This window comes from Mesocricetus auratus, unplaced genomic scaffold, assembly GCF_017639785.1.
Source record: "Mesocricetus auratus isolate SY011 unplaced genomic scaffold, BCM_Maur_2.0 Super-Scaffold_4256, whole genome shotgun sequence".
NCBI classification, from domain to species: Eukaryota; Metazoa; Chordata; class Mammalia; order Rodentia; family Cricetidae; genus Mesocricetus; species Mesocricetus auratus.
The window spans coordinates 55,351,651-55,378,725 of record NW_024429182.1 but is presented as its reverse complement, the minus strand read 5'-3'; the positions used below and the strand labels follow the sequence as shown (position 1 = coordinate 55,378,725).

The 27,075-nt window shown below is 47.4% G+C and overlaps 1 protein-coding gene across 9 annotated transcripts in view; it reads right to left on the bottom strand.

Moving 5' to 3' along the window:
• Ano1 (anoctamin 1) overlaps positions 1 to 27,075 on the bottom strand; it is a 164,182-nt gene that overhangs the window by 95,292 nt on the left and 41,815 nt on the right. The window lies entirely within an intron of this gene.

The window sequence follows — 27,075 nt, the reverse complement described above, 5'->3', positions numbered from 1 at the left end:
CAAGTCATCTGGAATCCTGACCCTGGTGAGCCCGTGCTGGGGCTATTCCCGTAGAGGTCTCATCCTAAATGGGTCTGTAGGGATGGTTAGTTGTGACTTGAGAGTCACCTGGAAGATTGGTAGAATGCATTTTTGGGTGTCTCTGAGAGGTGGTTATAATACAGCAATGTTGTCCCAATTGAAACATTCCTTTCCCAGGAGTTCCTTGAGACTCAGATAGTAAAGACCCTAAAGCTTACAGAATTCATAAGGCCCCTCCCCAAGGTTATACAAGTGGAACAGTGGTTGAGGAGAGGAGACTCCCCCTCTGGCTTAGATATTTGCATGCAAGTCATCAGGGAGCTTCAGGGATACTGCTTTCCTGAGCTGGGTTGTTCGGTGATGCAGCTTCCTTTGAGCCACCATGATACTGTTTAAGTACTTCCTCACATACATGCCTCTAAGTAACCCGGTAAGCTAACTGCTCAATTGAACTAGACTCTAGTCGAATGGTTTCTTTGGGTTGTTGCCAGTGCTCTATCTAGGGTGAATGGGCATTTGTTCACATCTCCCCAGGAAAAGTTACACAAAAGTGTTTCTAGAGATGGTTGCATCCTAAGGGCTCAGACCTAATCAGTGGATTGATGTCTTGAAGGGTTCATAATCTGATGGCATAACTAGGCAGTGTTGAAAGGTGGGAGGCAGAATCTAGATGGAGGAAGTAAGTCATGAGGGGGCGTTTCTTGAGGCTGGACCTAGCCTTAGCCCCTTCAGAGACTTTTTTCTTTGCTTCCTGTCTGCCATGATGGGAGCCTTTCTGCTCAACCACACCCTGCCTGACATGATAGATACTTCTGATGTGGTTAGTCCAAACAAACACTCTGTCCCTTCAAGTTGTTCTTGGGTAATAAGAATACAAAGGTAACTAGAACACTCCCATGACATTTGGGATGGGACCAGTTTTTGGCCCCAGAGCCATTTTATATCCTTAGTCACCTCTACCCCTAGTACCCAGTGGCATCTTTTCCTGCTGCCTCCTCTGTGACAACTAAAAACTGTCTCAAGACCTTGTCAGACGTCCTTGAGGTGCCTCCAGGTTGGCCACCATTCTGAGGTCGCCCTTGATGAGTGGACCACCATGTCATGGGCCTCATAGTCAATGCAGTTGGCTTAAAGTTCAGGCAAAAGAGTAAGGCTGGTTTTCACCAGGGTCTGCTGACCTTCTGCTGAGAATCCTGTCTGTGCACATGTGCAGGTATTAGAGGTCAAGCAGAGAGCAGCCCCTCTCTGTAGAGTTCTGCATTAAGAGGTGCCGAAGGGCTGGGGAATGAGTCATTTCTGGTCGAGCGCTTACCCAGCATGCACAAAGCCCCGAGTTCCATCCCCAGTACTGCATTAAAAAATAATAATATAATAATAGTGACAAACAGACAGGCACACAGTGTGTCCTGTGATTCCAGCACTCAGGAGATGGAGGCAGAGGATCAGGAGTGAGTAGGAGGCCAGCCTGGGCTATATGAGAATCTGTTTCAGAACAGCAAAAACTCACTCACCAGTATGTGTGTGGCCTTGATTTTAATTTGTTAAATTCCCCCTTCTTCCTTAAATCTAAATATTTATCTTATTTTTAATAATGTGCATGTGGGTATCTATGTGTGGGTATGTGCACATGAGTGCAATTGTCTGCTGAGGCCAGAAAGGGGCATCAGATCCCTGGATCTGGAAGTACAGGAAGTTGTGACCTGCCTAGTGTGGGTGCTGGAAACAGAACTCCTGTCTTTAATAAGAACAGGAAGAGTTCTTAACCACTGAACCATCTCTCCAGACCTCATCCCTAAACCTAAACCACTGCATCTTAAAACAAAAACAAAAACAAAACTCTACCTTACAATTTTATTTACCAAAGGAAATTCACTGGGTCAGCAGAATGGCTCAGCAGGTAAAGCCGCTTGCAGTTAGGTCTGTTGACCCAAGTTCGATCCCAGGGATTCACATTTCAGAGAAGGGAACTGACTACTGCAAGTTGTCCTCTGACCATGTGGCATGCGCGAACATGTGCCCGAACACCTCCCCCTCCACGTGCTCGTATACTTATACTCACACTGAATCAGTGATTCTCAACCTTTCTAATCTGCAACCCTTTAATACAGGTCCTCATGCTATGATGACCCCCCAACCATAAAATTATTTTCATTGCTACTTCCTAACTGTAATTTTGCCAGTGTTAAGCTTCATAGTGTAAACATCTGATATGAAACCCCCCAAGGGGTCATGACCCACCAGTTGAGAACCATTGTATTATGTAAATAAATGTACCAGAAAGCAGGGGGAGGGGGTCCTTAAGAACTGCTGGTGACTCACAGCAGCCTGAGGATAGGACAGGAACAAGGGAAAAGTGAGCCACCTATGAGTCAGGACTGGTGGTATCTCATGGAAGGACCAAACAGATGCCAAACAAAGTAGATGACATGGCCTGCTAAAAGTGAACTTGGGTGTGTAAAGATCTAGAGGAGGCTGTTGCTAGGGGATTCATCCCTAAGCTAGTGGGAGATGGGATGTCAATCATTTCCTTCCCTCCCATGACATCAGCGCCCAGCAGTGGTTGCTGCTACTAGGAACTGCCAGCCCTGGAATGCAGCCAAAGCTGGGTGTTCAGCGTGAGGGGATTGTATTGTTCCAGCAGAGTCTTTGGAGTCTATGGGAGGGTTGGTTTCAGGAGAAGGTCCAACCTCTTCTTGTGTCTGGCTCATTTTGATCCCTGGGAACTCACAAAAAAATTTTGAAAACATGCCCAGGCTAGGCTAGGACTCTCCAGCCTCCTGTCGCCTCCTCCCAGGAGCCTTTCTTGTGGGGCTGGGGACACTGACTCAGCTCAGTTCCACCAGCCCTGGCTCCCTCTTTCCAGGCGCCTGGACTCATTGCTGCCTCACCAGGCCTGTTCTCTCAGCCACAGGCATTCTGAGCTCTAGTGTTTGGCAGCTTGAGCATTTTCTCCATTTGTGCTTATTTATTTAACAAGCTGTCTTATTGGAGCTGGCCCTGTGCTAAGCTCTCTACAAATATTAACTCGTGGTTTTACCCTGATTATGGCTGTCTGTGAGTAGATTCACACCCTGCCCCTCCTGGGGCCTTGCAAGGGAGGAGCCATGAAAGGTTTGTGGCCAGAATCACCAGCTCCCTCTCTTTCTATAGCCGGATGAGGTGGGAACCACAGGTTGGTCACGAGTATGGGGACATCAGAAGCCCTGCCTGGGCAGCAGGGTGTACTTCACCACCTAGATCAGGAAGAGCATGGATGCTAGGCGACCCCTCAGAGTCTCACTGACTGCTTCCAGGCTTCCTCCCCAGATTGAAAGAATAACAGCGCCCCATCTTGTCTTGTTCTCCCTACCACCAACACCGTGCTCACCCTCCAGGAGGAAGAGGTCTCCTGTGCAACCCAAGGGGCTGCAGGGATGGAGATACATATGAACCCAATGACAACGACATTCCCACTGACAAGGCCATTAAATCCTTCCCACCCAGTCCTGGGGCATCTGAACCTCTAAGCCTCTGACACCAAGATACTCACTCTCTTGACAGAACTTTCTGGAATATGTCAGTCGCTGGGATCACAGCAAGCCCTGTGCGGCTTTTAGATACTCTGGCAGTCACATTAGTGGAATAAAAATAACCAGGTCAAATGAACGACATATTTCATGCAGTCCATTAGATTTTAAAAAGTTAAATTTCAACCTGTCTTCAACAAGTGGCCGTTAATGGGATGTGTTTTGTTTTCTGTTTTCCTACAGATTGGAAATGTGCTGGCTGTCTCACACTCTCAGAGCTTCTTGGTTCAGGCAAGCCATGTTTCCCAGGCTGCAGGCCACATGTGGCCAGAAACCACCTCAGCTGGGAGACTTTCCTGATAGCTCAAGGGAAACTGGGCATGTGGCTTTTAGTCTGTTCTCCGTGGTCCTGGCCTTTCTACGGTTTCTGCTGTGAACTTACTTGACTGAGATCTATTTGCTCACCGGGGAGAGGGCATCGGATTTAGAACTTCCCCATCACATGACCTGTGGGCATATTTGGGGCCTCTTATTAATTATCAGATTTTTATCTAGGTTGCATTAATTTAGAGAAAGCTGCCTTTGCCTCGAGGCTGGCCACAGGAGCATTCCTGACATCCTTGGGCAGAATGCTTTTTTATTACAAAGCCCACCCATTGGCCCAGATGCCACCCAGCTTGTGGCAGAAGTTCAAGGACCAGCATGGATGGTAAGGTTTCCCTCGGCCACTCAACCTGGGTGGGAGTCAGGACTGAGTGGGCCCAGAGAAAGGTGTCACAGGCTTCTGAGAGGGAGGTATCCATTCTGTCAACAACTGTCCTCACAGGTGCCTTAATCAAGTCTATTCACTGGCTAGGCTTCTGGCTCCCTCATTCATTCATTTGTTGGTTGCTTCTTTCATTCACTCACTCGCTCATTCACTCATTTATACACTCATTCCGGAGACTCAAGCCTTAAAGCCAAAATCCCCCACTTTATAAATGAGCCTGAGAAGCCATATAACTCCCCTTCAACCTCATGTTTGAGGCTTCTGTCCCACTGTGCCGTGTGGAGCCCTGTGCCATTTGGAGCCCTGTGCCATTTGGAGCCCCTCCTTTGAGCCCAAGACTTATTGCCAACTTGCCAGTATTATCTCAGGTCTAAGACAGCAAGGTCCTTCATCCTCTTCCATGGAACCTATGCTCAGATTCCAGCAAGATCTGGTCTAGTGTGGTGTAAAGCGTCTGTGGGAAGGGAACCTGGCATGCTGCATAGACCAGAGACCTCAAGTGCTGAGGCAGGAGAGTAGACAGCATTAGGCCCACCTGTGTAACACAGTGAGTTAGAGGCTAACCTGGGCACCTTATTGAGCCTCCGTCTTAAAACAGGCAAAGGATGGAGAACAGCGCAGCTGCTAAATGCCACCTACCTACAGGACACTCAGCAGCTCCAAGGCAGGACAGTTTGTTGTCTTGACATTTTAAGTGGTGCTGAGAGCCATGGAGGCTGCTGGTGGCAGCTGCTACATCCGGCCCAGGTCAGTCAGCCCAGTGGCCTTCCCTAGCCCCGGAGGGAGTGGCCTGCTCTTTCTGAGGGAAGAAGTGTGGTCCTCCAAGAGCGCAGTCAGAGCACCCACTAAAGCCTTCTTATCTGCAGTCATTGCAGATAGACAAAAAGAGATGGCTACAGGGAGCCCTCATGGGCCCTGGCAGCTGCAAACCTGTGCAGGCAAGAGAAGGAAAGGTCACCATGGTTCTGGAAGCTTGCACAGGGCTTCTCAGCAGAGCCCTGAAGTGTCACTGGGAAGCAGGAAAATAGGTATTCGGACACCACGCTTTGTGGGACAAGACCTGGAAGAGGCCATTGCATCAGACAGGTAGAATGATAGAGCCCAGTGTGGACCAAGACAGTAGGTAGACCAGGGAGGTGTGGATCAGGGAGGTGTGGGCCAGGGCAGTGTGGGCCAGGGCAGTGTGGACCAGGGAGGTGTGGACCAGGGCAGTGTGGGCCAGGGCAGTGTGGACCAGGGAGGTGTGGATCAGGGCAGTGTGGATCAGGGAGGTGTGGACCAGGGAGGTGTGGATCAGGGAGGTGTGGATCAGGGAGGTGTGGACCAGGGCAGTGTGGGCCAGGGCAGTGTGGACCAGGGAGATGTGGACCAGGGCAGTGTGGGCCAGGGCAGTGTGGGCCAGGAAGGTGTGGACCAGGGAGGTGTGGGCCAGGGAGGTGTGGGTCAGGGAGGTGTGGATCAGGGAGGTGTGGATCAGGGAGGTGTGGGCCAGGGCAGTGGGGATCAGAGCGGTGGGAACCAGGACACCGTGGGCCAGGGCTGTGGGGACTAGGGAGATGGGGGTCAAGGTTGTGGGGATTGTCAGGGCCACGGCAGTGGGGATCAGGTGAACTAGCTATGTTGTGCCCACCTCTGCCAGTTATTGCTAAGCAACTTCCCAAGATTCCTGGACCCAGAACCCATAGAGAGCTGGCCACACTCCACCCGCGCCTTGCAGTGCTGACAACAGTGCAGAGTAGACAGACACCATCTAAGAGTTGTGCAGCCTGTAGCGTGAGAATGGCAGTTTCCCATGCTGCCTTGCCGTCATGGGGACTTCATAGGCTTATAGTACAGGGGTCAGGGAGAAACAGGAAACAGTGTTTTTGCACGGACCAAATGATTGTCTGTAGGGCTGGGAAGTTGACCCAGCTAGTAAATCCAGGACCTGAGTTTGATGCCCAGCACCACATAAAAAACTGGGTGTGATGATTTGATCTTGTAATCACAGGTGGCTCCTGGGCTTGCTGGCCAGTCAGCCTAAACAACTTGGGTCTCAAGAAGAGATTGTCATGATAAAAACAAAGAGTATGGTTCCTAAGAAATGATACCCAAGGTTGACCTGTGACCTTCACATTCAGGAGTATGCATAGCTGTGCTGAGTGGCCACTGGTGTTTTTGCTTGCTTGCTTGCTTGCTTGTTTGTTTTTTAACCACCTGGGAGTGGCATACCACAGGTACTGCAGCTACGTATCTGCACCTGGGTGTGTTTTGAACTCCGTGTGTGCCCGTATGTGGGCGGTCACAGATGAATTGCTGTGTCTGCTGCTTCCTCCTCCACTGAGTCACCAGGAAGGAGAGGAACACTGTCATACACACAGTAGGTGCTCAGCCAGTGTTTACAGATAGGGCCAGAAGAACAGTAAGTACTAACATGAGGCTCCCCTGTGGGTGTAGAATGTTCCAGACCTGGGCACAGCCTGCTTCCTCCTAGGTTTGCACTACTGCAGGGTGACTTTGGACAAGGTATGTGGGTTCTGGGACCCTTGCTTCTATTTCATTGGGAACAGCAGGACATCTTTGAGGATGTGGGAGTCCAACATACAGTGAGTCTCATAGCTGTGTTCAGTTCAACATGAAGGAATAGCAGCCAGTGATGGCCACTGTGGAACCTGGGACAGTGGTGGCCCATGTGAGGGCATGACGTGGGTTTCTAGGAAAGAACTGCTTGGCTGAGGCCTCTGACTGCAACAGGAACCTCAAAACAGTGGATCTGGAATAGAGGACCCAAAGAATGAAAACTTTCTTGGGAATCTCACACAGGCCCTGGTGCCAGCCAAAGAGGAACTTCATGGCTAAGATAGGCCACGTGATAGTGACTGCATGTCTCACAGGTAGATTGACATATGTATACTCCCTGGATTTTGCCCGTCTGCTTCTATAAAACTGTGCCCTGCTAAGGTATGAACATCAGAGAGAAAGGACAGTGTCAGTCTCCCTGGTTTGGCTAAACTGTCAATACCTTCCCTTATGTGTTTGCGTCTGTTATCTCTGGTGCTTTTTTCCTTCCCTCTGGGTACCAGGGATGGGATTCAGGGACCTTGCACATGCTCTGCAAATGCTTTGCCACTGCGCTGTGCCCCTAGCCTGCCTTTTAGTTTTTGAGACACAGTCTCTCACTAAGTTCCCCAGGCTGGCTGTGAACTGCCATCCTCCTGCATCAGATTCTGGAGTAGCTGTGAGGCGCCACCAGGCCTGGCCCCTGCTTCCTTTTAAAAGACAAGGAAATGGGGATTTCAGAGAGGCTTAATCCAGAGATCAATAGGAGGAGCCAGCCCTCAGCCCATGCCTCCAGAGCATCAGGTGGAGGCCAGAGGTTGGGTGAATGTATAATGCAGACCCTGGCCAAGAGAGGAGGAGAGGGCGGCCTGTGTGGACCCTAGCCCAGATGGTTGGGGGGCAACTGTGGTTACCTCACTCCTGGCTGGTGGGGGTGAGGCTGGATGGGGAGGTGGGTTGGTACTGCAGGGCCTTTTGGTGAGGAGGGGTTGGTTCAGAGTCCTGGGTTTGAGGAGGCCTCAGAAGGGTCCTGTGGTGCAGACAACCTCGGAGGTGTCCACAGATAGCAGTTGAGGATGGGGCAGGTCTGTATTGAGACAGACTGGAGAAAGGAGAGTGCTCAACCTGGGAAAACCCAGACTGTATGAGCCCCTCTGTGATGACAGGGCCAGAGGCCCCCAGAGCTGTCACCACCTCCTCATGTGGCTTCGTAAAGTCCAGGGACAGCTCTGCCTGCTTCATACAAACACTTCATGGGGCCACAAGGATTCCTCTTCCAGGAGGAAGAAAACAAACAAACAAACAAACAAAAAGCAACAAAAGATTTGGTGGGGTCTCCTAGAACTCTCTTCTGCCTTGTCCAGCCCAGCTCCCTCCACTCCCTGCTTTTGGCCAGGTTCCAAGTTAGTCTCAACCATGTGTTTTCAAAATCCTTTTGCTGGAACACAAACTGTGAGCAAACCAAGCCAGCACTCGGGGCAGCCAGTATGCACAACAGCCAGGGCTCTGGAAGGGCCTTCCCAAGATCAGCCTCCTCCATCTCTTCCTGTTATGCCCTGGAACATCTGTCATGTAGCCCAGAGTTTTTTCACTCCCCACTGAGACTTAGATAACAAACATCCTGAGAATGGGCAGTTTTGATATGATTTATACTCAAGTGTAAATGACTTTCTTTTCTTGGCTGTGCTACCACATCAGGTGGCGTCTTGGGATGGAGAAAGTAAAGAAAAGGAAGAAATTCCCACAGCAAAGGGAAAGGGAAGAAGGAAGAAGATTGGAAGAAAAGGAACAAAGAAGTTCTTTCTGTCCTGTAGGTCTGGCCTGGACTAACCCAGCCCTTCCCTGCCCACTGCCCTGACCCGGGGGCAGCCACACAAGGGATGGGGGGCTGACACCTGTCTGACTGGGAGCCATCTTAATGTTCACCTCCATCTGCAAACTCTCCAGAACAAAAGAAAGATGACAAAGAAGAGAAGGGTTAAGGCTGGGGGCCTGAGAAGACTTTGCAGATAAGAATCTGGTCCCCGGGGAACCAGCAGTAGTAGAGTGGGGGAGTGAGTACCAGACGCGGACTCTTCCTGGTACGTGCTGTGCAGAGGCAGAAGGCTGGCCGACGGCCCACAGCCTCTGCTCTAGGAGCAAAGTCCCCAGACCCCCTCCCACTGAGAGACCCAATCCTTCTCACTGGACTCCAATCTCCTGAGTCAGCCCTAGGTTGCACTGATGGGGCATGGAAGGGCTAGGTCTACCCCATCCCCTTCTGGGGAAGGTCAGAGAATCTCTGCAGCCAGGCTCTCAGCTTTGAACACAAAACAACCACCGTGTGCTGGGAGAGAATGCAGTGGGAGGATCCCTATGCCTGCCCCTGCTTACTCCCAAAGCAATGAACGATCATGTCCTCAGATGAAGAAGAAGAAGAAGAAGGAGGAGGAGGAGGGGGGGAGGAGGAGGAGGGAGGGAGGAGGAGGAGGAAGGGAAGGAGAGTTAAACAGAACTAAAGAAGGGACTAAGATGTATGAAATGAGAGAGCAGGTTTCAGACAGGACATAGCCAGGTCTGACAGTGAGAACAAGAGGACACCTGCCTGCACCCATGGGACCCTCCCGTGTCATCTAGTACTGATGGGGATCAGATAGGACCGTAATAAAATGACCAAAAGAGACAAAGACAGAGTGGAGGCACAGCCAGGTTGTATTTCTCCAGAACAAAGGCTAGAGACATCGTGGGTAGGGTTGAGCCATTATTCCGCAGAGCACCACAGCTCTTAGACCCAGCCCCCTTATCGTGTAAGTGGACACCCAGGGCACTGGACAGCTCCCTTCCCAGCACAAGGTCCTGATACCTGGTAAGAGCTGCATTTACATGAATTGGAGCTTATCTTTAAAGCAGGCAAAGAAACTCAGTCTGGCTAGAAGGCTGCTTGGCCCTGAACCTCAGGAGGAGACCAGACTGTGGGGCTGGGCCGGGGTAACTAAAGCTTCCTCCCATACTGCCATCCAACACAGACGTAATGTCACGCATCGCCCCATGTTTCTCAGTTCTCCTCATGTAATGAGAACAATAATAAATAAATAAAAATAAATAAAACCACCCAACATAGCAGTGAATGCCTTTTAATCTTCCCAGCACATAGGAGGCAGAGGCAGGCGGATCTCTGAGCTCAAGGCTAGCCTGCAGAGTGAGTTCCACGAAGCCAGGACTACACAATGAAACCCTATCTCAAAATCAGCCAATCACTGAAGCGTCAGAAGACCACAACAAATAGTGGAGCATCATGATGAACAATCCTAAGGATAATAAAAAGGCACTAAGGGCAGACCCCAGGGTGGGGTATGGGCATTTCCACCCCCATGATGAACTATAACACAAACAGAACCAAATGCGACTTCTCAAACCAAAAACAAGGGTTGGAGAGACAGGGGAAGAAACCACTGGCCAGAAAGATGGCTCAGGAAAGTGTTAGCTTTGAGAGCCAGCAGGGAGGCAAGAATGACCAGGCTGAGGAAGGGAAGAGGAGGGTGGGCTGCGGGGATATGAGGAAAGCCTGGCTCAGAACTGCAGAGTTGATGAATGCTACAAAGCCACGTGAGTCCCAATGCCACAAATCCACGTGAGTCCCAATGCCACAAAGCCATGTGAGTCCCGACAGAGAAGCTCCTGGACTCGGAGGTTGCACATGGAGGCAGGGCATAGCCTGGGCTGGGGTGCTAGGTACTTTGCTCATCGATTCTGAAGAAAACCTCTGGCTAAAGCTGCTTGGGTGAGAAGCACGTACCTCCCTGCTCAAGGCTTCCTGGTGGAAAAAGTATAGCATTGCTGATGGTGGCGTCCTGACTGAGCAGTGGGGGCTGTAACAAGGCTTGTCACAGTGGATCAGATCACCACCCCACCCCCGCCGACAAGCCTCTGTCTCCAAAAATATTTGCATTATGATTCATAACAGTAGCAAGATTACAGTTATGAAGTAGTAATGAAATAATTTTGTGGATGGGGAGTCACCACAACATGAAGAACTGTATTAAAGGATCACATCATTAGGGAGGCTGAGAACCACTGCTGTAGCCTCACGTTACAGCCTTGCCTCTGCTAGCCAGCCTGTAACCTCCCAAAACAGCTGCCACTCACTGGAGACCAAGTGTTCAAAAATGTGAGTATGGTGTGTTGGGGGATGGAGTAGGATGGGTGAGGTCAGATCCAAGTTGTAACCATGGTGAAGATGCAAACAAGGAGAAAAGGCTTCAGCACAGCCAAAGAGAAAAGACACTGACTTTCTGACTGTTCCACAGAAGTTATGGGAGCCAAAGACAACAGAGTGATGGTGATGCTGTGATTCATGTCTTTGGAGAGACAGGACACTGAGGGATTGCTGCAGCTCATCTCAATTGTCATGAGATCTGGAGTCGTCTGGAAGAGGGGCCTCTGACCATGCCTGAGGGGGCTACCTTGTGTTAATGGAGACAGGGGTCCTGCCTACTGTGGGTGGCGTTGTTCCCTGGGATAGGCTAAATAAAAAGAAGGGAGGAAAGCTGAGCTCTTGCATATGCTCACCATGGTCTCCTGCCTGCAGATGTGACGTGACAAGATGCCTCAGGTACCACGGCCCTTATGGGCTGTACTGTGAACCATGTGTCAAATAAACCCTTTCTAACTTAACATGCTTTGTCAGGGTATTTTATCGCAACAGGAAAAGTAGCATAGACAATGATTTAGTCACAGTCACATGAGGCACCGTGACCTCATGTTCTCTGGGAACCACAGTCTTGTGCATGCACGTGTGCACTCTGTCACTGACCAAGCCGTAAGCAGCATGTAACTATCAGTTGCTGAAAGAAAAGATCTGCCCACCTAGGCTTCTCTATCCAGTGGGAAGCTCCTCCAAACACGAAGGTGAGATTACGATGCTTTTAGACAAATAGACCAGCATTCATCACTAGCACTGAGAAACATGCAAAAGATCTAAAATGACTGGAGGGCCAGTAAGAGGGCTCAGCGAGTAAAAGTGCTTTCCACTAAGCCTGATGATCCAGGTCTGATCCCTGGACCCCACATGGTTGGAGGAGAAATCCAACCTCCACAGGTTATCCTCTGACTTCCGCATACCTCATACCTGCACACAAGTGCACATACATGAGTGCACATACACACCTCACACGTGTACACAAGTCCCCCCCTTTTTTTGTTCCTTCAAAGAAAAAAAAGATTCAAACATGGAGGCAGATATAAACTAGTTATATAGGGAATGTGAACCTAGATATATCAATGATAATAATAAATATAAATGGGCTAGATACTCTAATTAAAAGGCAAAATTATTACAGGAACTTTTTAGAAGCCTCAACTCTTCACCATTTACAGAAAACAGTTGAATACAAAGACTAGAACCCAAAGGATTGAAATATATACATCACAGAGATGCTGGTGCAGGCACACCAATATCAAATTAATTAGACTACAATACTAAGACCAAACACTAATTTTTACTAGATAGCAGGAAGAAATAATTTAAAGTTATATTTGCAAACACTTTTCAGCTTACAGTGGTGTTATATCTTTTTATCTTTGCTTTATTTTTATTTTATATGTATGAATGTTTAGTTTATGTGTATGTACGTACACCATATGTATGCAGTATCTGCAAAGGTCAGAAGAGGGAGTCAGATCCCCTGGGATTGGAGTCACAGACAGTTGCGAACCACCATGTGGATTCTGGGAATCTAATCTGGGTCTCCTGCAAGAGTAACCAGTGTTCTTAACCACTGAGCCAACCCCATGGAATTACAGCGTACACCCACTGCACATTCAAAACATCCCAAGCTGAAGAAGTATTAAACTTATTTAATGTTAGCCCTTATGGCCTCAACACACCATGTGGTCACCTGTTTTCCTCCTGGTCTTCAGCTGAAGAGGCACCATAGTTCAGGCTCACCACTAATTTGAGAATCTGCGGTTTCCATCATATTCATATTGCCACTTCACAATTGTAAAGCTGAAAACTCGTAAGTCAAAACTTTTGAATCAGGCATGATGGTGTGTGCCTGCCATCTAGCACTTAGGAGGCTGAGGCAGGAGGATAACAATGTTGAGACTAGCCTGGGCTATATACTGAGAACTTGTTTTAAAAAACAAACAAAGAAAAACAAGGACTTCAAAACACATAAAGACCCAAAGAATGATCTTTTGTCGTGATGACATGTTTTTACCATTTATTTAACACAACTCGTTTAGTGAAAGGTAGGATTATAGGAAATCATCTCACTGTACAGAATCCACAGTCTTTTTACATACACATGGTAGTTTATCATATCACCCCATGTTGAGCCAATGCTGGGCACAGAGCGGCTGTAAGGATGGGAATATCACCTCCGATGAGAGTGAAAATGAGCAAAGAACAGTAGCACAACGGCCTAAGTCATGGAAGACTCAGAGGCACTTGGCCCTACTGCATCCTGCTGCTGTGGTGAGACCCCTAAGTCATGGAAGACTCAGAGGCGCTTGATGCATCCTGCTGCTGTGGTGAGACCACAACCCGACACAGTCAGAGGAGGCAAAGGTTGATTCCAGCTTACAGGTCACAGTCCACCAATGAGGGAAGTCACGACAGGTGCTAACTCACAGCCAAGGATGCTGCTTCCAGTCTCACTCAGGCTCACACTCAGCTCCTTTTATGCAGCCCAGGACCACCTGCCTTGGTGTTGCCTACTGGGATGGGCCCTCCTACACCCATTAACCATCAAGACAGTCTGCCACAGACATGTCCACAGGCCAACCTGACCTGCACAATCCCTCAACTGGGACTCCCTTCTCAGGTGACTCTAAGCTGCCATCAAGTTAACAGTCAAAACTATCCAGGACACCTTGCAAGTTAGAAGATCTGAGTCCAATCTTTACATAACCACATAGAAAGCCAGCATGGTGACCTACACTTGTAGTCCCAGCAGTGGAAAGCAGAGACAGGAGGATCCCTAGGAGTTCCAATAATGAAGCAGTGAGAGATCCTGACTCAAAAAATAAAAGCTCCTGAGAAACAACACCAGAAGCTGACCTATGTCCTCTGCATGTGCACACACACACACACAATCACACATGTACATGCTCATACACACATGTACATGCTCATACACATATACATGCTCACACCAATACATGTGCCTACACACAATGTACATGTTCTCCCACACACATGTACCACACACACACCTGCACATGTTCACCATATACCACACACACATATGCACACACAGAGATACAAGTTCTTATGACTGAGAGGCTCCACTTAAGCCTATCTCCCAGTGTACTAATGAGTCAGCAAGGGTACTGTGTCTACTCTTAATTCTCCTTTGCCCACCTGGCTGGCAGGAGCCAGCACATCCAAGCTCAATCACAGGCACTTGTCCCATATCCCAGCTGTCCTCAGACTTCTCCCCATGACTCCCTGTTTGTTGTGATCTGCCTTTGGGAAGACAGACCCAGGAAAGGGCCTCAGTGGACTCTGTGTTCATGCCCGTTTCCAGGGTAGAGTCATTTGTGACTTGGGTTCAAGATGGAGATTCAAAGACAGGTAAGTCCCTGGAGCTCACTGGCCAGCCAGTCTAAGCAATGCATTCACTCAGGGTTCATGAAAGACCTTGTCTCAAAACATGAGAGACAGCCAGGCAGTGGTGGCATATGTCTTAATCCCAGCACTTGGGAGGCAGAGGCAGGTGGATCACTGTGAGTTCAAGGCCAGCCTGGTCTACAATGCAATGGCCAAGGATACACAGAGACACAAAGAAACCCAGCCTCTGCCTTCCATATACACAAGTCCAAGCATTCATACACACTCATACTCATACACATATATATATGCATATACCCACATTCACACTCATACACCTATACACACACACTCATAGCATACACATTTACACATGCACACACTCATAGGATATACACATGCACATACCCTCACACACACATATACACACATTTATAGCATATACATTTACACATGCACACACTCATAGAATATACACATATACATACCCACACACACTCACACATATTTATAGCATATACATTTACACATATACTCATGTGCACACACCCATAGCATATACATTTATACATATACAAATGCACACACTCATACACATATCCACACTCACACTCAGACACATATACACACACTCATAGCATATATATTTATGCATGCACACATACTCATAGCATATATATTTACACATATACACATGCACACATTCATACACATATACACATACACACATACACTCATGCACATGCACATATACGCATTCACATATACACATGCTCACAAACACATATACATACACCACACATTCACACAAGTTCAAAGTTCACACACATGCACCACAGGCAACTTCATATTACAGAGAGGTTGTACACACATACACACATGCACAGAAAGAAAAAGAACACTAAAATAAAATAAATAAAATACAAATGACCAGCAGCAAGAAGGAGGAAGCAGACACTACTACAGACCCTACAGCAGAGCTGCTAGGGCTGCTAGGCAGACCTCATGAGAACCAGATGCAAAGTTCTAGAAAACCCATCTAGAACCAATCCAGCCAACCCATATTTAGAAGGTGAGTCTGATTTTTCATTAAAACCCTTCCCATGCAGGAAACTCTAGGTCCATATGGATCCAAGTATGAAATTTTCTAAACATTTCAGGAAGAAATAGCAATGTCTTACACAAACAACCCTGGACTAGAAAGAGGGGGATGGCCCCCAGTTAACCTAATTGTGATTGCCTTTTTGTCTGTGGGGCCCAAACACAAAATAGTCTCCACTGAGCTAAATCACGGTTTTTTTCCACTTAATTTTCATGTACACAAGAATGTGATTTTATTTATTTTGTATGTGTGAGCATGAAGGTGAGAAGGCAACCTTCCTCACTATGTGGGTCCCACGGATTGAACTCAGGTCTTCAGGCTTGGTAGCAAGTGCCTTTATCCCATCAGCCCTGCATCCTTAACTCTTCTTTGTTTTTGGAGACAGGGTTTCTCTGTGGCTTTGGAGGCTGTCCTGGAACTAGCTCTTGTAGATCAGGCTGTCCTCGAACTCACAGAGATCTACCTGTCTCTGTCTCCCAAGTGATGGGATTAAAGGCATGAGCCACCACCGCCCAGCTGCATACTTAACTCTTAATCAATGTATTTACTGTATTTTTGAGACAGGGTCTTTCTATGGCCAGTGCTAAGATTACAGGCACACACTGCCCAACCTGGCATTTGGTGTGTGTTCTGGGATTGAACTAAAACCCTTATGCATGTACAGCAAGCGCTTTACCAACGGAGCCGTCCACCCAGTCCTTCAAGACAACTTTAAGGTTAGCATGGTGGCTCGTATCTGCCATCCAAGTACCGAGAAGGCCATCTGGAGATTTGCTGTGAATATAAGGCCAGCCTGGGCTACACAGAGTAAGAATTTGTCTTTAAAAAATTAAAACAAACAAACAAACAAAAGACAACTTTTGAGACAGCTGAGAAAAGACATCTTTTGAGGCAGGTGGGACACTTGCCCAAGCTCACTAGGCCCTGAGAGGTCAAGTTCAAAGTCACAGTCTGGTCTTCCAAGTGCAATGGCAGAGCACAGAGTCATGGAGGACTCCTGCAACTCTGCGAGGGACAAGACACAGCAGTTAGCGCAAGCAGCAGGAACCCAGGATCCAATCCTGTTTCACACTGCTGCACTTACCTGCCAAGCCCAGCTTCTGTCACTTCTGTGAGTCTTAGCTCTCTCCTGCCAGGCATCACGGCCAAGTCCCACACAAGCCTCCAGAACTCAGTCAGAGGTGTCATTGGTGGCAATGGCCAGGAGTAAACAGCTGTGGATTGGGAAGAAAACACACGTGGCCAGGTGTCCACAGAATCTACATGCGACATAGGGAGACCAGGTAGAGCCCTTGACATTCAAGAAGAACCTGTTTCTCCTGGCAAACACCAGGCCAGGATCCTGTCTGTCCACTCTCTGATATGGTGGTAAGGCCCCCAGGGATATAGTTTCCTGATCCACAGACTGGCTCAGAGAGGGTGCACTGTACACTAGACAGCACCTGTTGGCCAGAAGGGGAACTGCATATGTACAAGACAGCCCCTAGGGACCAGAAGGAGAAGTGCATGTGCATGAGATGTCACTTGGTGGTTGGAGGGGGTACTGCAAATGCATACGATGACACTTAATGCCTGGAGGGGTATTGCACACATACAAGACAGTACCTAGTGGTCAGAAAGGAAACTGCATGTCAGTGCCTTCTCTGTCATAGAAGCGGAACAAGGACATTACAAGGTCTGAACTTATTAAGTGTGTGTGTGTGTGTGTGCGCGTGCGTGCACGCGCACGCGCGTATGCATGCGTGTGCAGGTGCCCTCAGAGCCAGAAAAGGGTGGGTATTACAGACAGTTGTGAGCATCTGACATGGGGACTGGGACCTGAACTTGGGTCCTCTGCAAGAGTAGCAAGCTGCTCTTAATGGTTGAGTCAAGTTTTCTAGCCAACATTTAATCTTACATCTAATCAATAAACCATTCTTAACCTAGATATAGTACAACCAAGTGTGGAATCGCATCTATAACTAAAACTGGGGTGGGAGTATAAACTGATCTTATTAATTAAAATTTCTATATGAGCCAAACTTTATCTAACCTCAAAAGAAGCTAAAACATCTAATAAATTGATACCATTTATAGAAACGAGGTAGGTTATTACATAGGGAAATGTTTACTATGCTTCAAAAATTCAAATCCACCAGGTTCACTTTGGGTAAATGTTTATCTCAGAGTTCAGGGGCAAAGTTAAACAGTTGAAATAAAATGGAATTAAGCCTTAATATTTTGTTTTACTTTTGAATACAGATGGAAGACGAAAATAATATCCCATAGAAACGGAAAGTTTCTATTTTCACCAAAATATTTGGAAAGTTACTTTATTTTTAATCTGGACACCTAGGTTTTGACGGAACTTTGCAAGGACAGGCGGAGCACAGCCCTGTGAACTGAAGACATCAGGAAACCGGCTTCCAGGGTATTTAAAACATTTGTTTCGCAAAGATACAATTTGTTTCAAAAAGTGTCAGACCAGCCAGACACTGCCTGTAAACCACAGAGTTTGTAAAACTGGTTCTCAGGGTTAGATACTCCTTGCTGCCTTTACTCTCTGACACCCCAGGTTAGAAATCCAGCCCCTCTGCCTTAAGCCAGGACGTGGTCCCTTGAGAATCCTTAATTTCTCCTGTTTTTCTGGGTCTTTTTTTTTTCAAGCATGTGATGATTTTATTATCTGATTATCAAACTCAAGTCAGAAAGTCACAGCACTCAAAGGAGGAAAGCATCTGTACTCTGCAAACAACACGGAAAGTTCTCCTTTGTGTTTGTTTTCAGCTGAAAAGATTCTTCAAGGATACAAAATGGAAACAGAGTCCTTTAAAAAAGATTTAAAGTGGCGGGCGTTGGTGGCGCACGCCTTTAATCCCAGCACTCGGGAGGCAGAGGCAGGCGGATCACTGTGAGTTCGAGACCAGCCTGGTCTACCAAGCGAGTTCCAGGACAGCCTCCAAAGCCACAGCGAAACCCTGTCTCGAAAAACCAAAAAAAAAAAAAAAAAAAAAAAAAAAAAGACTTAAAGTTTTTCTCTATGTGTGTATGTGCACATGTGTGTGGGTGGGCATCAGAGGAGGATATCAGATAATGAGCTGGAATTCCAGGCAGTTGTGAGAACTGAATTTGGGTCCAGCCTCAGTATGTGCTTCAATTGTTTCATTTTTCTTTGCATAATGTGATCATTAATTCTTTAAATTAAAAATATATTTTTTACTTGATATGTATAGATGTGTTTTAGTTAGATTTCTTCCTCTCTCTCTTTTTCCTTTTGGTTTTTCAAGACAGGGTTTCTCTGTGTAACCCTGGCTGTCCTGGAACACACTGTAGACCAGGCTGGCCTAGAACTCAGAGGTCCACCTGCCTCTGCTTCCCAAGTGCTGGGATTAAAGGTGTGCGCCACCACTGCCCAGCTGAAAGCTATTCTTCCTAGAGAAAATTTGACTGATGATTTCAGTAGTAGGGATTAAACCTAGGGCCTCTTGCGTAGTGACGCAAGTACTGTATGACTGAGCTACAACCCAGCTCTCTTTACATTTCATTTGGAGACAAGGTCTCACTAAGTTGGCCTGACCTTAAGCTCACTATGTAGCCCAGTCTGGCCTTGAACTTCCAACCCTCCTCTTTCCTAAGCAGGTGAGATGGCAGGACTATGTGACAGGCTCAGTGACATGCCTCCCTTGGTCTCTCCCTCCCATCACCTCCAGAGCAAAGGAAGAGTTATTCAGTCCACTTTGTCTTCATGTCTCATTACGGTCTGGCTACCCACCTCTCACTCCTTCCTCTCTCCCATCCTTGTGCCTTTGAAGTGTGTCAGCGTATGGTGGCCACCATTCTTCATGTAGTTTCAATGATCCTTTAGTTTTACAATAGTTTGGGATTTGGGAAGCGATGGACAGTTTCCGCATAGCCAGCTGAGTCCCCTATCCTAGCATCTCCTGGACTGGACTGTTAGAACTCATGAGCCAGCACCGCCATGCCATTGCTCAAGTTGCAGACTCCAGTCGACCTCTTCCTTCAGCTTTACTGAATGTGCTGTTCCTGCTTCCAGATCACACCAGGGTCTCACGCGGTGCCACTGCTTGTTGATCCCATGCAGCAGCCCCCTGAGGCTGCCGGTCTGGCCCGCTAAGCCTCACACCTGGTACCACAGGAGATGGACGCTGGGCTCACTTTGAACTTTTCTTGTTGTAGGCCTAGTGCCAATCATTTCTCTCCCTAATATGCATGTGTGAGGGCTGTGGAGTGTTATATGCACCCGCATCCACATATATGAACACTGTGTGACGTATGCATGTGTGTCTGCAGGTTCTTGCACACGTGTAGTCCAGAGCAGGATGTCAGGTGTCTTCTTCCATCACACTCTGAACTACTGTCTTGAAACATGGCCTTTCGGTGAGCTGAAAGCTTGGCATTGGCTGGCCAGTGAGTGCCTGAGGTCTGCCTGTCTCTGTCTCCCCAGTGCTGGAGCTACAGGCATTTGTGTCTACACCCTGCTTTTTCATGTGGGTGCTGGGTTTTGAAGTCAGGTCCTCGGGCTTGCGATGCAAGTGCGTTACTCACTGAGCCATCGCCACAGCCCCAGGGCTGTACTTGTAAGTGTTTATATCATGTCTTCAGTGAGGGCAGTTTTGTTTTCTGTGTTTGAGAACATGCGTGTACAGGAGTGTGCATGTACATGTAGGTACATGTATGTAGAAGTTACCCGGCATCTCTGTCCTTCCTCGGGTTTCTTCCGTCTTCTGTCTTTCATGGTCTTTCATTGGCACGGCCAAGAAAGCTAGGCTGGTCAGGCAGTGAGTGCCAGGGATCTACCCGTCTCCACCTCCCATCTTGCTGCCTGAGGAGTAAAGTGTGAGTGATCCTGCCTGGGTTGCTCTGTGAGTTCTGTAAATTGAGATCAGGGCCTCATGCTTGGGTGACAAACTCTCTACTGACCTCCAGAACATACTGGTATAGTTTTAGACACAAAGAGGCTGCAAGGATAGCAGAAGGGAAGCATGAGGTCGACCTATCCCCCCCTTGCTGACACTCACTCTTCCTGCCTTATTCCGGATCTTTCTCTCTCTCCTTCTTCTCTAGTCTCTGTTCTCTCCCTACCTTCAGGTATCTCCATCTCTGTCTCATTCTCTGTGTTTGACTGCATCTTCATGTTACTCTTTTCCTGAACCAGATGAGTGTGAGCTGAAAGGTTCTTCACTCAGCCCAGTCAAGTTCCTGTGTCAAGAACTCTAATCAGTGTTTCTCGGAGCACAGTCTCAGAGCCCTGTATGTATGTGTATGTAGCCCTGTATTCCCAGGTCTAGAGTTTCTTTAATGTTCAATGACCTGAATAGTTTTCAAGACTGTTGTGCTAGGCCTTGTGGCACAGGCCTGTCATCTCAGCTGCTATTGAGGCCAAGGCAGTGAGATAGAACGTTCAAGGCTAGCCTGGGCTATAATGTGAGATCGAGGCCAGCTGGCCAACTTATTGAGATTATTGTTATGACAAGGCATGAGGAACCTTGGCGAATTCATGGCAGGTGAGGGTGACCGAGGCAGGGGACAAACATGCCAGGCAGACAGAGCTTAGTGAGTTTTATTAGAAAGGGAAGGGAAGGAGGAAAGAAAAAAGAGGTAAAGAAACACAGAGACAGAGAGAGGACAGAGGTGAAGGGGGAGACCGGAAAAGCTGTGTCTGCACCAGGGGAACATCAGGAAAGAGAGAAAGAAAGGGACTATAAGTGGGTGGGGGTCTTTCTTTTAAAGGGGTCCTTTGCACCTGCGTGCTGACCAGGGTACGGCCTGAGTGCTTTCTGCTAGGTGACAGGCCAGGTCAGCACAGTGCATCCTTACAGTTATGTCTTAAAATAAAGAGCCAAATGAGAGCTTGAGATAGATCAGTGGTGGTTATAGGCAGGCTACCAGCTATTACATTGTTACTTATTTTAATTACAAAGCTGTTCCACACCTGAAACTTTCTGACCTTTTTGTAGGTAACATATAGCAGGGTCTTGATTTTTTTATGTAAACTGAAAGTCTCTATCTTTCAGTTGGAGAGTGTAGACCATTTACATTTAATGTTAATAAAGTTGAGTATAAATCTACTGTTTTGATATATATGTGCACACTGTTCTCTCTTGGTATTGAATGAGTATTTCTGACTATTTCATTTTATCTTTGTTGTTGCAGTGCTTTCTTATTTTACTTTTATTTAGTGGTTGCTCTTCAGTTTACAGGTACATTTTAAACTCACAACAGTCTACTTTCAAATAATATTACACCACTTCACATGAAGTTTGAGAACCTTTCTGCATAATGCCACCATTTCTCCCTCTTGTGTTTTGTATTGCCATATTTACTGATTTATTATTTTTAAATTGTTTTTATTTATGTGACTGTGTGTCTGTGTATAGGCATGTGCACCTAAGCATAGTGCCTGTGAAGTTCAGAAGAGAATGTTGAATCTCCTGGACTCAGTCGGTAGAGCATGAGATTCTTAATTTCAGGGTCATGAGTTCAGGCCTCACATTGGGCACCATATGTAAACAGAGGTTTCTCTGTTCCATTTCTAAATAACCACTCAGAGGCTTGATATTAATTACAGAATACTTGACCTATAGTTCAGGCTTATTACTTGCTAACTCTTACACTTAAAACAACCTATTTCTATTAATCTATGTATTGGCACATGGCTATAGCTTTTACCAGTCTGCTGGCATCTAGCTTCTTGGCAGCTGGCTTGCGTCTCCTTGACTCCACCTTTCTTTCTTCCTGTATTCAGTTTGACTTTCCCACCTAGCTATATTATGCTTTGCTATAGGCCAAAGCAGCTTTTATTACCAGCCAATGAGAGCAACATATATTCACAGTGTACAGAAGGGTTATTGCACAGTAGTTAGATATGGTTGTGAGCCACCATATGGGTGCTGGGAATTGAACCCTGGTCCTCTGTAAGAGCAGAAAGTGCTTAAATGCTGAGCCATCTCTCCAGCACCTACTTTTTACTTCAATATATATTATAAACTCTATTAGTATCTTATTCTTATTTTTACTACCTGTTATTTATTTATTTTAAATAATTTATTTTTATTTCATATTCATTCATGTTTTGTTTGCATGTATATATGTGCGAAGGTATCAGATTCCCCTGAAACTGGAGTTACTGCAGTTATGAGTCACCATGTGGGAGCTAGGAATTGAACCTGGGTCCTCTACAAGAGCAGGCAGCATTCTTAAGGTTTTTGAATTTATGTTTTAAGTGTATTTTTAAGGTGTTTTGCCTGCATGTGTTTCTGTGCACCATGTGTGTTCCTAATGCCAGGGGAGGTCAGAAGAGAATATCTGATCTACTAAGACTGGAGTTACAGATTGTTGTGAGCTGCTATGTGGGTGCTGGGAATCAAACCTGGGTCCTCTGGAAGAGCAGTCAGTGATCTTAACTGCTGAGCCATCTCTCCAGCCCCGCAGGCAGCATTCTTGACCACTGAGCAATCTCTCTAGCCCCAGTTATCTTTTTTAAAAAAGATATATGTTAATACATATATTCATTATTATTTATCCATTATGGCCTGGTGTATTTCATCTTTGGGGGACGGTTGGAGACAGGTTTTCTCTGTATAGCTCTAGCTGTTCTAGAACTCACTTAGGCTGGCCTCAAACTCGCAGAGATCTGCCTGCCTCTGCCTCCTCAATGTTGGGATTAAAGGCATGAACCACCACCACCACCCAGTCATATTTCATCTTTTAAATAGATCCAAATAACATCTGTTACCATCTTCTGCTTTGCCTGAAGAACTTCCTCTGTCATGTCATGTTATAGAAACCTGTGAGTGATAAACTTGCTTAGTCTTTGTGTTTCTTACAAAGCCTTCCTTTTACCGTTCCTGATAAATACCTTTTGGCTGCATGTAGACTCGTGGGCTGCTACTGTGTTTCCTTCAGTGATTTCTGACTTGGTTCTCCATTGTCTTTGTCATCATCAGATTCGATCTCATGTAGCCCAGGCTGGCCTTAAGATTGATATGTAACCTAAGATGACCTTGGCTTCTTGATCCTCTTGGCAACATCTCCCAAGTACTGAGATAGCAGGTTTACACCACACACCTGGTGTTCATCATTCCCTTCATGTACCTCAGGATGGCCTTGAACTCCTGGTTCTCCTGCTTCTGTCTTCTGAGTCCCTGACTTCTCCTTACCTAGTCCATCTCTGCCCTTTTCCCTCTCATTGCTCATTATGGTTTCTCCTCAATTCGCTTATTCAGCATAGACTATCTCATGTCTTGTGTTAACGTCATTTTTCTCATATTGGGCTGTGTCTATCTCTTGATCGTGGCCTTATGGTTCTCATTGTCAAGGGTCAACTCTTGATCATTGGTTACATGATTCATTTCTGCACCTCACTCCCATATCTTAAGCTTCTAGAACATGCAGATCAGAAGCCCCTAACCTAGACCCCCAGTCCCCAGTGTTCTGTGTCTTTCTCTCTCTCTTTGGTTCTGGATAATCTCCACATCCCAGTCATCGGCCATCCTAACTTCTTTTTCAATGTCCCTTGAGTTGTCAAAACCATTCTGGGAGGATTTTTGTTTTTTCTTTAGAATACACATATGGGTGTTTTGCCTTCATGTATGCTTGTGCGCCATGCACATTCCTGGTGCCTGCAGAGGCCACAAGAAGGCACTGGATCCCTAGAACTGGAGTTGCAGATGAGTGCTGGGAACTGAAGGGAGGGAAACCAGTGCTCCTAACTACTGAGCCACCTCTCCAGTGCCTCTGTGCAGGCTTTGATAGTAGAAATTCCCTTGGTTTTTTTAAACTAATTTTCCTCCTCTGCTCACGATTCCTCTGTCTTCTTGAGTACCTGCAGCCACTTTGAATTTTGACAAAAGTTTTGCTCTTTTCTTCCATTCTGATTTTGTTTTCATTGCCTAGCCTTTCTTCTGATTTTAGGTTACATGTTTTTACTTCTTTGCTTCCTGAGAACCTTTGTTTTTTTGTTATAAAGACAGGATCTCCCTATATAGCCCTGGCTGACCTGGAACTCGCTGTAGAGACCAGGCTGACCCTGAACTCACAGAGATCCACCTGCCTCTGTCTCCTCAGTTCTGGGATTAGAAGCCTGTGCCACCACAGCCTAGATCTTTCTGCTAATTTTTGATTGGGGCCAGACATTGTGATTTTATTGCAGTTGGATCAGGATTGTTATTACTTTCCCCTCGCTCACTTGAAAAAATAATCAAAGTGCTGGAGAGGTGACTCAGTGGGTAAAGACACTTGCAGCCAAGCCTAGTGACCTGACTTTGATCCCAGGGACCCACAGGGTGGATTGTGGGTCTGCAAATTGTCTCCTGGCCTCCACATGAGCACGGTGGCATGCACAGCCCCCTCCCCCCATAAATAAGCGTAATAAAAAAGTGAGACCTACACCCTTAGCTGTTAATCAGTCTGAACTGTAAACAGACAGGAACAGGGGAAACTCTGAGGCCCTCTTTGCTGAAATGATCTCAAGCCAAGACAGTTCCCTCCGCACACCTGCCCCATGACAGAGAAGGGAAGACTGGGCAGGCCGGGGTTTCCATTCATTTCCACTGAGAGCCCCTTGCTGGCCAGTGTCTGCTCAAAATCCCAAGACTCTGCAGCCAAAATACAGAGACCCTGGCACTCAGGAGCTCACAGTGCTGCACCTGGCTGTGGCCTGGCTTTAGAGCCTCTGTTTTGACTTGTTCTTTGAAACATCTCCCGTAGCCCAGGCTAACCCTGAACTTCTGACCCTCCTGCCTCCACCTCCCAGTTCCTGCTCTGCACCCAGCTTCGTGTGGTGCTGGGGATGTCAAGTGAAGTACTGTGTCATATCTCCAGGACTTAGTGATTTGAAGCAGGGTCATATCAAGGCCTGCTCAGGATGTCCTTGAAGTTGTGGCAGTCCTCCTGCCTCAGTTTTTTGAGATTCCACTGTATCTGATTTGAACACATCATCTAGGGGATGCCGACTACTGTTGCTGCCTCAGTTGATAATCCAGCAGACACCTGAAGTATGTCTCTGGACTCTGAGAGAAGGGAGACCCACCCAAGGTCACACGGAGTCAAGCACAAGCTCTGGGCCAAGAGAGAGGTCTTCTGTCATGTGTGCTCTCGCCTGCTGGGCCTTGTTCACCTGTGTGTTTGACTGGTGTCCCCTAAAAGTTACATCCACACCCCACCTCCTGGACCTGCGAGTGTGAGCATGTTGGAGTAAGGGGTCACTGCTGATGTAATGAAGGATTTTTAAGACGAGATGATCCCTAAGGGATCCTAAACCAAATGACAACTTGTCCTTGTGAGAGACACAGAGAAGGGAGAAGGAAAGGAGGCCTAGTGACAAGGAGGCAGAGGCTGGGGGAGGGGGCAGGAGGCGAGGCCATAGTTCAAGGAATGCAGGAGCCCTAGGAGCCAGAGAGGGAGGAAGGGCCCAGCAATGGGGTCTCTCATGTTAGCTCCATGGTAGCTCCATGGTCTCTCACTGTAAGAACTAAAATTGTTTCAAGCAACCCAGCTTGTGGCCATTTGGTCCTGGAACCCCAGAGGACTATCACAGAAAGGTGCAGATGATTGAGGAGGTCCCTGGTGCAGGCCACACTGCCCAGGATTCTTCTCCTGACACCAGCTTCCTGGTGTACTAATGTGGCCACTAGCGACCAGGGAAACCTGCACAGTGACCCTCAGCCTCTTATAGACCTGAACTAGGACACTTGCTCCCATGTTCCCCAGAGCCCTTTGGTAGGGCTACCCTGTCCTGGTCTGGAAAGTAGAGAGAGCTTTCTATTGTCAATACAGCAAATATTTACCAAGAGGAAAAATCCCAGCAGTGCCCAGCCACTGCGGCTATGAGGTTCCTGGGCTCGGCAGCACCTGCATGCCCAGCTCACTCCCTTGGGAGATTACTGTGCCATTTCAGGCCGTCTGGAGTTCTGGAAGATGGTCCTGAGTCCCTGCTAACCTCTCAGGGTACCAGCCCTGACCCCCATCAGGTGTGACCTTTATCTGTGCAAGCAGCACCGTAAGCTCACTCTTGCAAGGGAGACCAGCTCAGCTTGCGACCGCCACAGAAACATGCCAGGAAGGTAGGAGGAATCAATGTGGACCGGCTCCTCTCTCTTCTCAGATGAATAATTGATGTTCAGTTGAACCCACTTTGCCTTGCACAGGGCAGGAGAAAGGCCAGCTCTCCCTCCACTGTGGCATCCCAACTGACCTCGGAGACTTTGCTCCATTGGTTTCTTCTGGAAGTTTCCAGAACATTGCTGGTCCCAGGGCTGCAACAACTGCTGAGTTCCTCAGTACTGAGTGATGCTCTGCCCTGCCCCCCAAGCCCACCACAAGTCCTCGAGACTCTGTGTTGCTCCTCCCAGGTGGCATGTGACCCTCTTTTCCTTGAACTGTCCTGAGTCAAATGTCTGCCTCATTTCCCAGAGCAGACATTCCTCTAGCTTTTGCTGTAGAAGCTGACAGTGAGTGCTCTGGCCTCTGTGGGTTGAGTAAGCAGAAATGGAGGTAAAATCGATGGGGTTCTGTGAGACCATAATGCAGGTTCTTGGTGTGCTGGCTAGTTTTATGTCAACTTGACACAAGCTAAAGTCATCTGAGAGTAAGGGACTTCAATTAA